Below are 12,325 nucleotides of genomic sequence, written 5' to 3'. Positions count from 1 at the left end.
GATTCAACAGAACCCTAAAATATCTTATGTATAAACAATTTACACTTTAAGGTAATTATAAATGGATTAATATTCTTCCAGAACTTCTACATAAATATAACAACTCGGTCCATTCCACAATCAACATGAAACCCTCTGAAGTAACTCCATCTGATGAGCAAAAATTGATCAGGACTGTTTATTATCCTAGATACCAGCCAACAACAAGAAAGGCCAAATACAGGGTGGGTGATCAAGTAAGAATCAGCAAATATAAGCACTTATTCAAAAGAGGCTTTACGAGAAACTGGAGCACTGAATTATTTACAGTGGTTCAAGTTAAACCTGGGACTCTTAACACATATATAATAAAAGATCATCGAGGAGAAATTCTCAAAGGCAGATTCTATGAACAAGAGCTCAGCAAAACTAAACAGCCTGACACATATCTCATAGAAAAAATCATCCGCAGAAAAGGCAACAAGTTACTTGTCAAATGGCTAGGACTTCAAGAACACAGCTGGATCGATGCAAACAAAATAATAATATGAGCACCTGGGATGTTATAAAAAGGCTGCCAGAACCTGAACAACAGAATAAGAGAAATGGCAAGTTGCTGCCTGAAAATATTAGATGTCTTATTGTTGGGCCATCTGCTTGTGGTAAAACTACACTAATGGTTGATAATTTTTTATTGGCACCCAACTGGTTAGACTGGAAAAACAGGCACTTGTATATCTTCTCTAAGAGCTTGGAACAATTAAAATATCAGCAGCTGATGAAGCTATATGATGGATTGGATATAGCCACTTTTGAATCAGATGTTAAGCCACTCCATGAATGTCTCGATAATTCTGTTGTTGTGTTTGATGACATTATACTGGATAATCAAAACAAGGTTAGAAATTTCTTTACACAGGGCCGACACAAAAACATTGATTGCTTCTACCTGGCACAGACTTTTTCAAAAATACCCAAGCAGCTGATCCGAGACAACAGCAATTTTATATGTGTGTTTCATCAAGATCATACCAACCTCAAACACATACATGATGAATATGTAGGTGGGGACTTGAGCTACAATGACTTTTCCAAGTTTTGCAGTAGGTGCTGGAACCAGGACAGTTATGGGTTTGTCACAATTGATATGACAAGAACACCCAATAGTGGCAAATACAGAAATAAAATCAACGATTTTCTAGACGTTGAAACATATATAAATAACCATGAAAAGGCCAGTTATTGATGATCTTAAATTAAGAGATTATCTTGTAAAAAGATTTAAGGGATGGAAATCAGAGAACCGTGGAATTTATGAAAAACACAAACAAACAGAACAGCCTATCATTGATGCTATTAATAATTTAGGTAGGAATATCAAAACTGTTACAGAGCAAAATCAAAATTTGATCACAGAGCTTGTACTTGTAGCTGCTAGGAACATATTAGATTATCCATTCACCCCACTTTCCAGTATTCATACACCTAGTCCTGTTGCTCCTCGAAGAATTGAGGCTAGTCAGGATCCTATTGAATTGGGTCTTCTTGCTCAAAAATATTTAACCACACCTAAAGACAACAAAGATGAGGTGTTTGGCTTATATGCTGACACAGAGCTTGATGGCAGCATCATACATAGAATTGGCAATTTCAGAGTAACTTTTATGGGGGATGATCTGATTGTTTATTCAGAATCTCGTCTCGGAGAAAAAGGTGTTTTTGTTAAGTACCCCGGAACACCTGGGTTGTGGGAATCGATGACTAGGAAAAGGCCTGGCAGCTATACAGATCAAGATTATGAACATTACAAAGAAATATTAATAAAATCAGATGCTCTATACCAGAACAATGATCCCACACAAAAAAGAGTCAAGTCTAGCAGTGGAGCAAAATACAATAATTTAATCAAGCCCATATGGTCACAGATTAAGACTGGCAGTGGAATCAAACAATACAACACCCTGCCTAAAGAATTTGTGTGGGTTGATGATGTCAGGAAACTTGTAGATAGGTTATTGGTGATAGCTGGGGAGGAAAATGCTGGCAACCACAATTTTAACAATGAAAAGGTTGGAATTATGGACATGATAAGCACAAAATTGTCTAATTTTATAGTGAATGACACTAAGGGGATTGGATATCTTATAAAAATTATTAATACTCTACCACCTAAATTTTCGAATATTTCTGAGGGTCGGGGGTTGGTTAATGACATTATAAACAAGCTGCCATTTGAACTACACATTCCAGGCTATCAGTATTGTGGTCCCGGTACAAAATTGGACCATAGATTAAACAGAGGGGACCCTGGTGTTAATCCCCTAGATGCTGCTTGTAGAGACCATGACATAGCATACAACACACATACTGATCTTGACAAGAGACATGTTGCAGACAAGAAATTAGAAGAGGCTGCATTTGGTAGATTTGTAAGCAAAGATGCATCTTTGAGTGAAAAAATAGCAGCATTTGGGGACCACCATAGCTATGAGCACCAAACAAAAACTGGGGTGGGGGTTGTGAATATGTATATAATAAACCTAGGATGAAGGCCAAGGGTATTATGTATCAAATACCTTATGCAGGTCTCAAATCTCTTAAAACTATTGACAGTCTTTTAACCAAAAAGCAGCGCAAGAAAAAAAGCTCTTGTCTTGCAAAGGGGCATGGTATGAAATTGTTGCTTAGTACCCCCCAATTAAAAAAATTACAGCAATCAAGGAAAAAATCACATGTGGGGGGTTTCATATTTACTATCCCTGCCATCTTAGCAGCACTCGGGGCTGTTGGGAGCTTGGCTGGGGGATCAGCTGCCATAGCAAAAACAGTAATAGATGCCAAGAAAAATAGGGCAGAATTAGATGAAATAAAGCGCCATAACCTGGCCATGGAGAAAAAAGGCAAAAGTGTTAAGAGAGCCATGAATAAGTTTAAAAAAAACAAGAGCTGCTTACAAACCAAGATATTGAAGCTTTAATCAAGCCACTGGGCATCAAACATTTTAGAGGTGTGTACATGTCTGATTCTTTACCAGAACAACCACTCAACAAAGAGTGTGGCATTGTTAATTTGGATAAGTACAAAAATCAGGGCACTCACTGGATCTGTTATCTTAAATATTTAAACAATGAGGCATTTGTGTTTGATTCATTTGGAGGTGTTCCACCTGAAAATTTAGTAAAATATCTAAATTCACCTAATCTTTATTACAATAATGCCCGTGTTCAAAACTTCAAAGATGTTAATTGCGGACATTTGTGTTTATCTGTTCTCAGATATATGTCTCAAATAAATAAACCATCAATTGAAAATTTTCAAAAGGCCTTGTGGTATCTGAAACATCATGGGGGTATTCCATCTCACCAGCCAAAATTCAATATTGAAACTCAAATTGCATGATGATATAGTGTATCCCAAAACAATAGCTCTCAGAGCATTTTACGGCATGTACTTGATCCCAAATATTACACACCACAACAACACAATTGCAGTAGGGGATCAAAAAATTGTCATCACTCCAGGGCAGTATAATCTATCCACTCTAAATGCTCAATTACCCAGAGGTATAGTGTTAACTCAAAATTCTGTCACTCACAGAGTAGAGATTGTATCTGCTACGGAAACAGTGGATCTGGGTACTATAGGAGAGCTGTTAGGCTTTGAGAACAACACAAAACTTGAAGCAGGCATCAAACACACTGCTATGAATATACCCAAATTCTTAGCCATAGAGACTCTGAATATTCACTGTAATGTGGCCGAGGGTATGATCACCAAATCAAATGGCATAGGCACTCACAAACAAACTGGCATCATTGCAACATTCAAACCTAATTCCGAATTCATGGAGCCAATCATCTACAATCCATCCCCAACATTATATTTTCCTGTGTGCCATAATAGAATAGATTATATTGAATTGATGGTCACTAATGAAAAAGAAGAATTAGTTGATTTTGCTGGAGCCACAACAACTGCAATCATAGAGATTAACATTTAAATAAAAATACATACAATGGAAAATATTGAGAGTTATGAGCTACAATCGTTCCCTCCAAACAGGAGGACATTTGCAAATTTAAATCAACCCAACACAGAAATCGAAGTTGATCTTGATATAGGGGACGGCTTTATACACCCCCACAGAGCAGATCTATACATCAAATTTGATGTTGTAAAGCTCGATGGAACAGATTATCCGGCAAATTCAAATATAAGATTGGTAGACAATTTTGTGCCGCATCTGTTCTCTGAAATTGAGATCAGAAAGCATGGTGTTGTTATAAACAGAGTGGATTATCCCGGCATTACCTCCACAGCTTTGGCCACACTAAAATTATCCAAAACCGAGGCTTCTTACTACAGAATCGGTGGATTTGAAGCTGGTGAGAAAATATTATCTAAAAACCACACAGTGCTGTTCCCTATGCGCCTGTTGCCAGGATTCTTCTCGGATTACAAAGAAATTATGTGGAAGGGTGGGTTAAGAATTACATTTAGAAGAGCTGCCAATGATAATAATGCTTTGATGAGGTACAGTACAATAAACTCTACAGGGGAAGCTCTGCCTAATACCCTACCTGATGAGGGCAAATGCATTATTCAGACTATGGAGTTAAGAATCCCTGTTGTTGAATATGAGGCCAGTTATGCTCTTAAATACAAAGCTGATATAATAAAAAATCCACAGATTCCTCTACAATTTTATACATATCAATGTGTACAGAAGCCCGCATCTGGTACCTATTATGAGTTTGATGCTACAAATTCATTCTCCAGTATTCAATACGACATGCCGGATTTTGTGGTGGTATTGTTTCAGACTGGAAGACACAACAATCAGGAAAAAAATTCAAGCAAATTTGATAACTGCAACATCAAGAACATATATCTTAAAAATGGCAGAAATGAGGTATTTCCTAGAGAAAATTACAATTTAGACATTTCCAAGGATGATTTCCTCAAATTATATGAGGCTTTTACGGCATTCAAAAGGGTCACTACTGGCAATACTGATATGTATTACACACCAGATGAATTCAAAGCACAGAGACCCATGTTTGTAATCAACACTTCAAAAAGAAAACAGGTTGTGGTGAATGACAGGACAAACATTAAAATTATCTGTGAATTCCATGAGGCTTTACCTGATGACACCATTTGTAGTGTTATTCTCATAGGGGAAAAATCATATGTTTATGATGTAAGAAATGAGAGAGTCACGGAGCAATTCTAGAAGAATTACATTGTTTTAATATTAGATAAACAAATTGAAGCTGGTATCCAATTGAACTTAAACCAGAAATAAATATGTGTATGTGTGTATGTGGGTGTGGGTGGCCTAGTTTTAAGTGTGGCCACAAGAGGGGCATATTTTTAACAAATTTATGGACAACAATCTCTCAGAAGTGCCTTTTATAAGTGTAGCCTCATCAATCTGAGGGGGTCATACTTTCCGAGAAATTCCCGAGGGCTTTTTTTACAAAAATCTTGGATTAGACGGAGTTCCACACTAGAGCAAAAAACTCATATGGGCATGTTGAGCAAGTTTTAAGTGTGAACAAATCTGCTTGAGGGGGGTTCATACTTTCCGGCACTGTCCCTATCATAAATACCACTACTGGTCCCAGGTTTAATTTGAACCACTGTAAATAATTCAGAGCTCCAGTTTCTTGTAAAGCCTCTTTTGAATAAGTGCTTATATTTGCTGATTCTTACTTGAACACCCACCTTGTATTTGGCCTTTCTTGTTGTTGGATGGTATCTAGGATAATAAACAGTCCTGATCAATTTTTGCTCATCAGATGGAGTTAATTCAGAGGGTTTCATGTTGATTGTGGAATGGACCGAGTTGTTATATTTATGTAGAAGTTCTGGAAGAATATTAATCCATTTATAATTACCTTGAAGTGTAAATTGTTTATACATAAGATTTTTTAGGGTTTTGTTGAATCTCTCTACAATTGAGGCTTTGAGATCCTAAATTTTGGAATATTTCTGAGGGCCGGAGGTTGGTTAATGACATTATAAACAAGCTGCCATTTGAACTACACATTCCAGGCTATCAGTATTGTGGTCCAGGCACAAAATTGGACCATAGATTAAACAGAGGTGATCCTGGTGTTAATCCCCTAGATGCTGCTTGTAGAGACCATGACATAGCATACAACACACATTCTGATCTTGACAAGAGACATGTTGCAGACAAGAAATTAGAAGAGGCTGCTTTTGGTAGATTTGTAAGCAAAGATGCTTCTTTGAGTGAGAGAATAGCAGCATTAGGGACCACCATAGCTATGAACACCAAACAAAAACTGGGGTGGGGGCTGTGAATATGTATATAATAAACCTACAATGACGGCCAAGGGTGTTATGTATCAAATACCTTATGCAGGTCTTAAATCTCTTAAAACTATTGACAGTCTTTTAACCAAAAAGCAGCGCAAGAAAAAAAATTCTTGTATTGCCAAGGGCCATGGTATGAAATTGTTGCTTAGTACCCCCCAATTTAAAAAAATTACAAAAATCTAGAAAAAAGTCACATGTGGGGGGTTTCATATTTACTATCCCGGCCATCTTAGCAGCACTTGGGGCTGTTGGGAGCTTGGCTGGGGGATCAGCTGCCATAGCAAAAACAGTAATAGATGCCAAGAAAAAAAGGGCAGAATTAGATGAAATAAAGCGCCATAACCTGGCCATGGAGAAACAAGGCAAAGGTGTTAAGAGAGCCATGAATAAGTTTAAAAAAAACAAGAGCCGCTTACAGACCAAGATATTGAAGCTTTAATCAAGCCACTGGGCATCAAAAATTTTAGAGGTGTGTACATGTCTGATTCTTTGCCAGAGCAACCACTCAACAAAGAGTGTGGCATTGTTAATTTGGATAAGTACAAGAATCAGAGCACTCACTGGATCTGTTATCTTAAATATTTAAAAGATGAGGCATTTGTGTTTGATTCATTTGGAGGTGTTCCACCTGAAAATTTAGTAAAATATCTAAAATCAGCTAATCTTTATTACAATAATGCCCGTGTTCAAAATTTCAAAGATGTTAATTGTGGACATTTGTATTTATCTGTTCTTAGATATATGTCTCAAATAAATAAACCATCAATTGAAAATTTTCAAAAAGCCTTCTGGTATTTAAAACATCATGGGGGTATTCCATCTCACCAGCCAAAATTCAATATTGAAACTCAAATTGCATGATGATATAGTGTATCCCAAAACAATAGCTCTCAGAGCATTTTATGGCATGTACTTGATCCCTAATATTACTCACCACAACAACAAAATTGCAGTAGGGGATCAAAAAATTGTCATCACTCCAGGGCAGTATAATCTGTCCACTCTAAATGCTCAATTACCCAGAGGTATAGTATTAACTCAAAATTCTGTCACTCACAGAGTAGAGATTGTATCTGCTACAGAAACAGTGGATCTGGGTACTATAGGAGAGCTGTTAGGCTTTGCGAACACAAAACTTGAAGCGGCCATCAAACACACTGCTATTAATATACCTAAATTCTTAGCCATAGAGACTCTAAATATTCACTGTAATGTGGCTGAGGGTATGATCACCAAATCAAATGGCATAGGCACTCACAAACAAACTGGCATCATTGCAACATTTAAACCTAATTCTGAATTTATGGAGCCAATCATCTACACTCCATCCCCAACATTATATTTTCCTGTGTGCCATAATAGAATAGATAATATTGAATTGATGGTCACTAATGAAAAAGAAGAATTAGTTGATTTTGCTGGAGCCACAACAAATGCAATCATAGAGATTAATATTTAAATAAAAATACATACAAAAAAATGGAAAATATTGAGAGTTATGAGCTACAATCATTCCCCCAAACAGGAGGACATTTGCAAATTTAAATCAACCCAACACAGAGATTGAGGTTGAACCTTGATGTAGGGGATGGCTTTATACACCCCCAGAGAGCAGATCTATACATCAAATTTGATGTTGTAAAGCTCGATGGAACAGATTATCCGGCAAATTCAAATATAAGATTGGTAGATAATTTTGTGACGCATCTGTTCTCTGAAATTGAAATCAGAAAGCATGGTGTTGTTATAAACAGAGTGGATTATCCCGGCAATACCTTCACAGCTTTCGCCACACTAAAATTATCCAAAACCGAGGCTTCTTACTACAAAATAGGTGGATATGAGGCTGGTGATAAAATTATATCTAAGAGCCACACAGATCTGTTACCCATGCGCCTGTTACCAGGATTCTTTTCAGATTATAAAGATATTATGTGGAAAGGTGGTTTAAGAATCACATTTAGAAGAGCTGCCAATGATAATAATGCTTTGATGAGGTACAGCACATTAAACTCTACAGGGGAAGCTCTGCCCAATACCCTACCTGATGAAGGCAAATGCATTATTCAGACTATGGAGCTAAGAATCCCAGTTGTTGAATATGAAGCCAGTTATGCTCTTAAATACAAAGCAGATATAATAAAAAATCCACAAATTCCTTTACAATTTTATACATATCAATGTGTACAGAAGCCTGCCGCTGATACTTATTATGAGTTTGATGCTACAAATTCATTCTCCAGTATACAATATGACATGCCGGATTTTGTGGTGGTATTGTTTCAGACTGGAAGACACAATAATCAGGAAAAAAAATCAAGTAGATTTGATAACTACAACATCAAGAACATATATCTTAAAAATGGCAGAAATGAGGTATTTCCTAGAGAAAATTATAATTTAGACATTTCCAAGGATGATTTCCTTAAATTATATGAAGCATTTACAGCATACAAAAGTGTCACTACTGGCAATACTGACATGTATTACACACCAGATGAATTCAAAGCACAGAGACCCATGTTTGTAATCAACACTTCAAAAAGAAAACAAGTTGTGGTTAATGACAGGACAAACATTAAAATTATCTGTGAATTCCACGATGCACTCCCCGATGACACCATATGTAGTGTTATTCTCATAGGTGAAAAATCATATGTTTATGATGTAAGAAATGAGAGAGTCACAGAGCAATTCTAGAAGTCCGATTCAAACACATAGTAATTTTCCTGCCAGTTGGTCTGGACTTTGCCACAATTTTTATCTGTTTGGGCACGGTATGTATATTTTTCTGCTAGCTCATTTGATATATAGGGAGGAATTTTGTTACAAGTTTTATCTGTTTAGGCACGAAGGCATGTATATTGTTTGGACTTTGCTACAATTTTTATCTGTTTGGGCACGGCATGTATATTTTTCCTGCCAGCTAATTTGAAATAAAGGGAGTTGGGCACAGAGAGTTGTTTTGCTGCCAGTTTTATTTTGCGCCAGGCACAAAGAGCCCTATCTTAGTGCTTGATCTGAACTTTGCGGTGAGGCAATTCTGAACTTTTGTTTCCAGCTCATGTGTCGCATGCCAGCAGATATAATCTCCCAGGCATGCATGATTTATTGCTGGCCGGGACATGGAACTGATGAAAAGATTAGAAAGAACATGAAACAGAATGCCATTGTTCTAATGTATTGATCTATATGTTGTGGAGCAAGAGCATATAAGTATTTTTGGCTTAATTTCAAGTGTATCCAAAACAATATCAAGAAGAGCTTATTTTTAACAAATTTATGGACAACAATCTGGCTGATGCAACTTTTGTAAGTATGGGCAAATCAATCTGAGGGGGCTCATCATTTGTACACTGTAGCTTCGGGAAATTCCCGAGGGCATTTTTACAAAAATCTTGGATTAGACGGGGTTCCACACTTGAGCAAAAAGCTCATATGGGCATGTTGAGCTTGTCTTAAGTGTGACCAAATCTGCTTGAGGGGGGCTCATCATTTGTTGCGCTGGTTGTAGCATCAATTACACTACTGTTCCCGTTTACAGTTTAATCCTAAATGTGCTGACTCCGTTAGGCCGTATAAAACAAGGGATGGACTGTAAAGTTACAAGTCAGATAAAGTTCAACAATTATATTGAAGGTGACTTTAATTGATGACTTTCTCCCCTAACCCAACATTTCCTGCAGAAGCCTGCAGTTACAGAAGTCGGCGCAAGTAGACGACCACATGTTTCACCAGGTATATTGGAGCTGAGGCAAAAATCTCCAAAGACAGTCACAAATATGTTTTTTGCACCCAACCTAAGTCATTCCTTACCATTTGGAGAGTTCTCATTATGTGTATTGTGTCCCGTGAGCATAATATCCTACAAAGGCGTGTGAAAAAAAAACACACACACACCGTTTAACGTAGCTATTCAAGAAGTGGATCCTGATATAGTTATTAAACTTTCATTGCCTTTAGAAACTGTACTTTTCCCGAAAACTACGTAAAATAGAATTTAATGCCACAATAAACAGCGTAATGGGTAAAACTTTGCAGAGAGTTCTAACTTTAAAACGTTGGTGACCCTGGTTGAATATTTCAAAGTTTATTTGTCGTAACACAGACGTGTATAGTTTCTGGTAGGTTTCTGCCAAAGATCATCAGAATATACATATGCGTGGGACGAATCAAGCACCTTTGTACGTACATGATATGTGACAGGAGGAGATCTAGTACCTGCAAAATCAAGTTATATTTGATTTTTCTGTGAAATATGGTAATATAGTTTATTTATCAACATAATGATATCACATACGGAATAGGTTCTTCTTTCGAACATTTCATAAGGTAGACACACAAAAATGAAGCATTTGGTGGACTCGAAATGTTGGTCTGAACTTAAATATAGAGAGAGAAAAATGCAGAGAGAGAGAGAGAGAGAGAGCGAGAGACTCTAAGGCTTAATCCCACTGAAAGTCACTGAATTCTACCAATTGTTAAACCTTTTTCTGGATGATTTGGCAACATGAGATAAAATCACAAGAGTTTCACAAAATATCAAATCTTGCACCAAAATATCAAATCTTGCCTAACTCTAAGCACACAACTTAGGTATTTCTGACCCAGGACTCTTGGTGTCATAGCAATCCGTGCTAACTACTCTACAATGGAGGTCGGATTTTTTAAAAAAAACGAAATGAACAAAGTTAGCAAGTGAGCCGTGAAATATTAACTATTTCGTGTATAATACAGCGCGAGATAAAACTTTCAATTGTGTAAAATTTCCAGAGCAAAACTCTTGTAACATTTGCAAATCGAAAGTGCACTTCAGGAGATATGTGCCTTATTTTCATGATTTTGCCTCTCTTCTCTACCTACTGCGTAACTTACAACATTAAAGAATGATTAAATAATTACTGCAGTATACACAATGATGAATCCACGTAAACACGTCGGTGCTAAAAGGGTTGTGTATTCTAACCTGCGCATAAGTGTCCATTAACTTTATATACTCAGCAGGATTGATAGACATGGTCGAGATGAACTAGATTTATGTGAGAGCGACATAAATTAAGAAAACTTCACATGAAACAATGCATGTTTTATCAATGATACGAACTTGGGAACATTCCATTTGCAGTGCATTGCGCTAACCACTTCAGCAAAGAGTCCGGTGAAACACATTTACAGCTCAATTTTTAATTACTGGTAATTGACGTCTCTGCTTTATCGCTCCTTTTAAAATACCCCAAAAATGAAGGAAAAATTACAGGTATAAATAATGCAAATATTCGCTTCGCAAGTTTGAATTATTTAATAAATTGTTTTTCTCCCAATTCTAGTATGGAAAATGTCTTGTTTTGCTTTTCAAATGATGCCCCCACCGACAGTCATCTGTTATTCATAGGGTCACTTAATGTACAGAGCGAGTGTTTTCTCAGTTTTAGTACGTCTATTTTCGTAGTAGCTTCTGTGTATTTATTTCCTCCTCAATTTTCTGGTCACCAGTTTCCCTCCTCACTGCATCTCTTACTGTAACCTAGTATGCTGTGAGTTAGATGCTGGCATAGAAGAACGCTCTCTCACGAGGGACAGGAGATCCGTGTGTGTCAAATCCTAAAGTAACAAGATATTTTACGCTCGGAGTACATGTCACCATCGACGTCATTAGTGTTTCAGTATCAACATATCCCCGTACCAAGAAGAAGTACTGATGGTGACAATTGCACACCGGTAAACCAGGGAGGCAAAAGATCATGCTAACCCAGGGTACCTCAGTTTGTTCCTATTTAATCTGTGATGTTAGACATACTGATAATGGTTCCATGGTTGTGGAATACAAAAATGCAAGGCCGCGATTTAACACTATCGGTCGACAACTAAATTGGCCAGGATCAGATAAGAGATAGAAATATGAATTCTAAGTAACCTTATGGAAAATAAGAAACTGAGACACGAATGTCTCCCTGCGATCACTGTAACACATGGCGGAAGATACCCATGAACTTACCAA

This window comes from Lepisma saccharinum, chromosome 19, assembly GCF_977018435.1.
Source record: "Lepisma saccharinum chromosome 19, izLepSacc3.1, whole genome shotgun sequence".
Classification (NCBI taxonomy): Eukaryota; Metazoa; Arthropoda; class Insecta; order Zygentoma; family Lepismatidae; genus Lepisma; species Lepisma saccharinum.
This window is presented reverse-complemented; position numbering follows the sequence as displayed.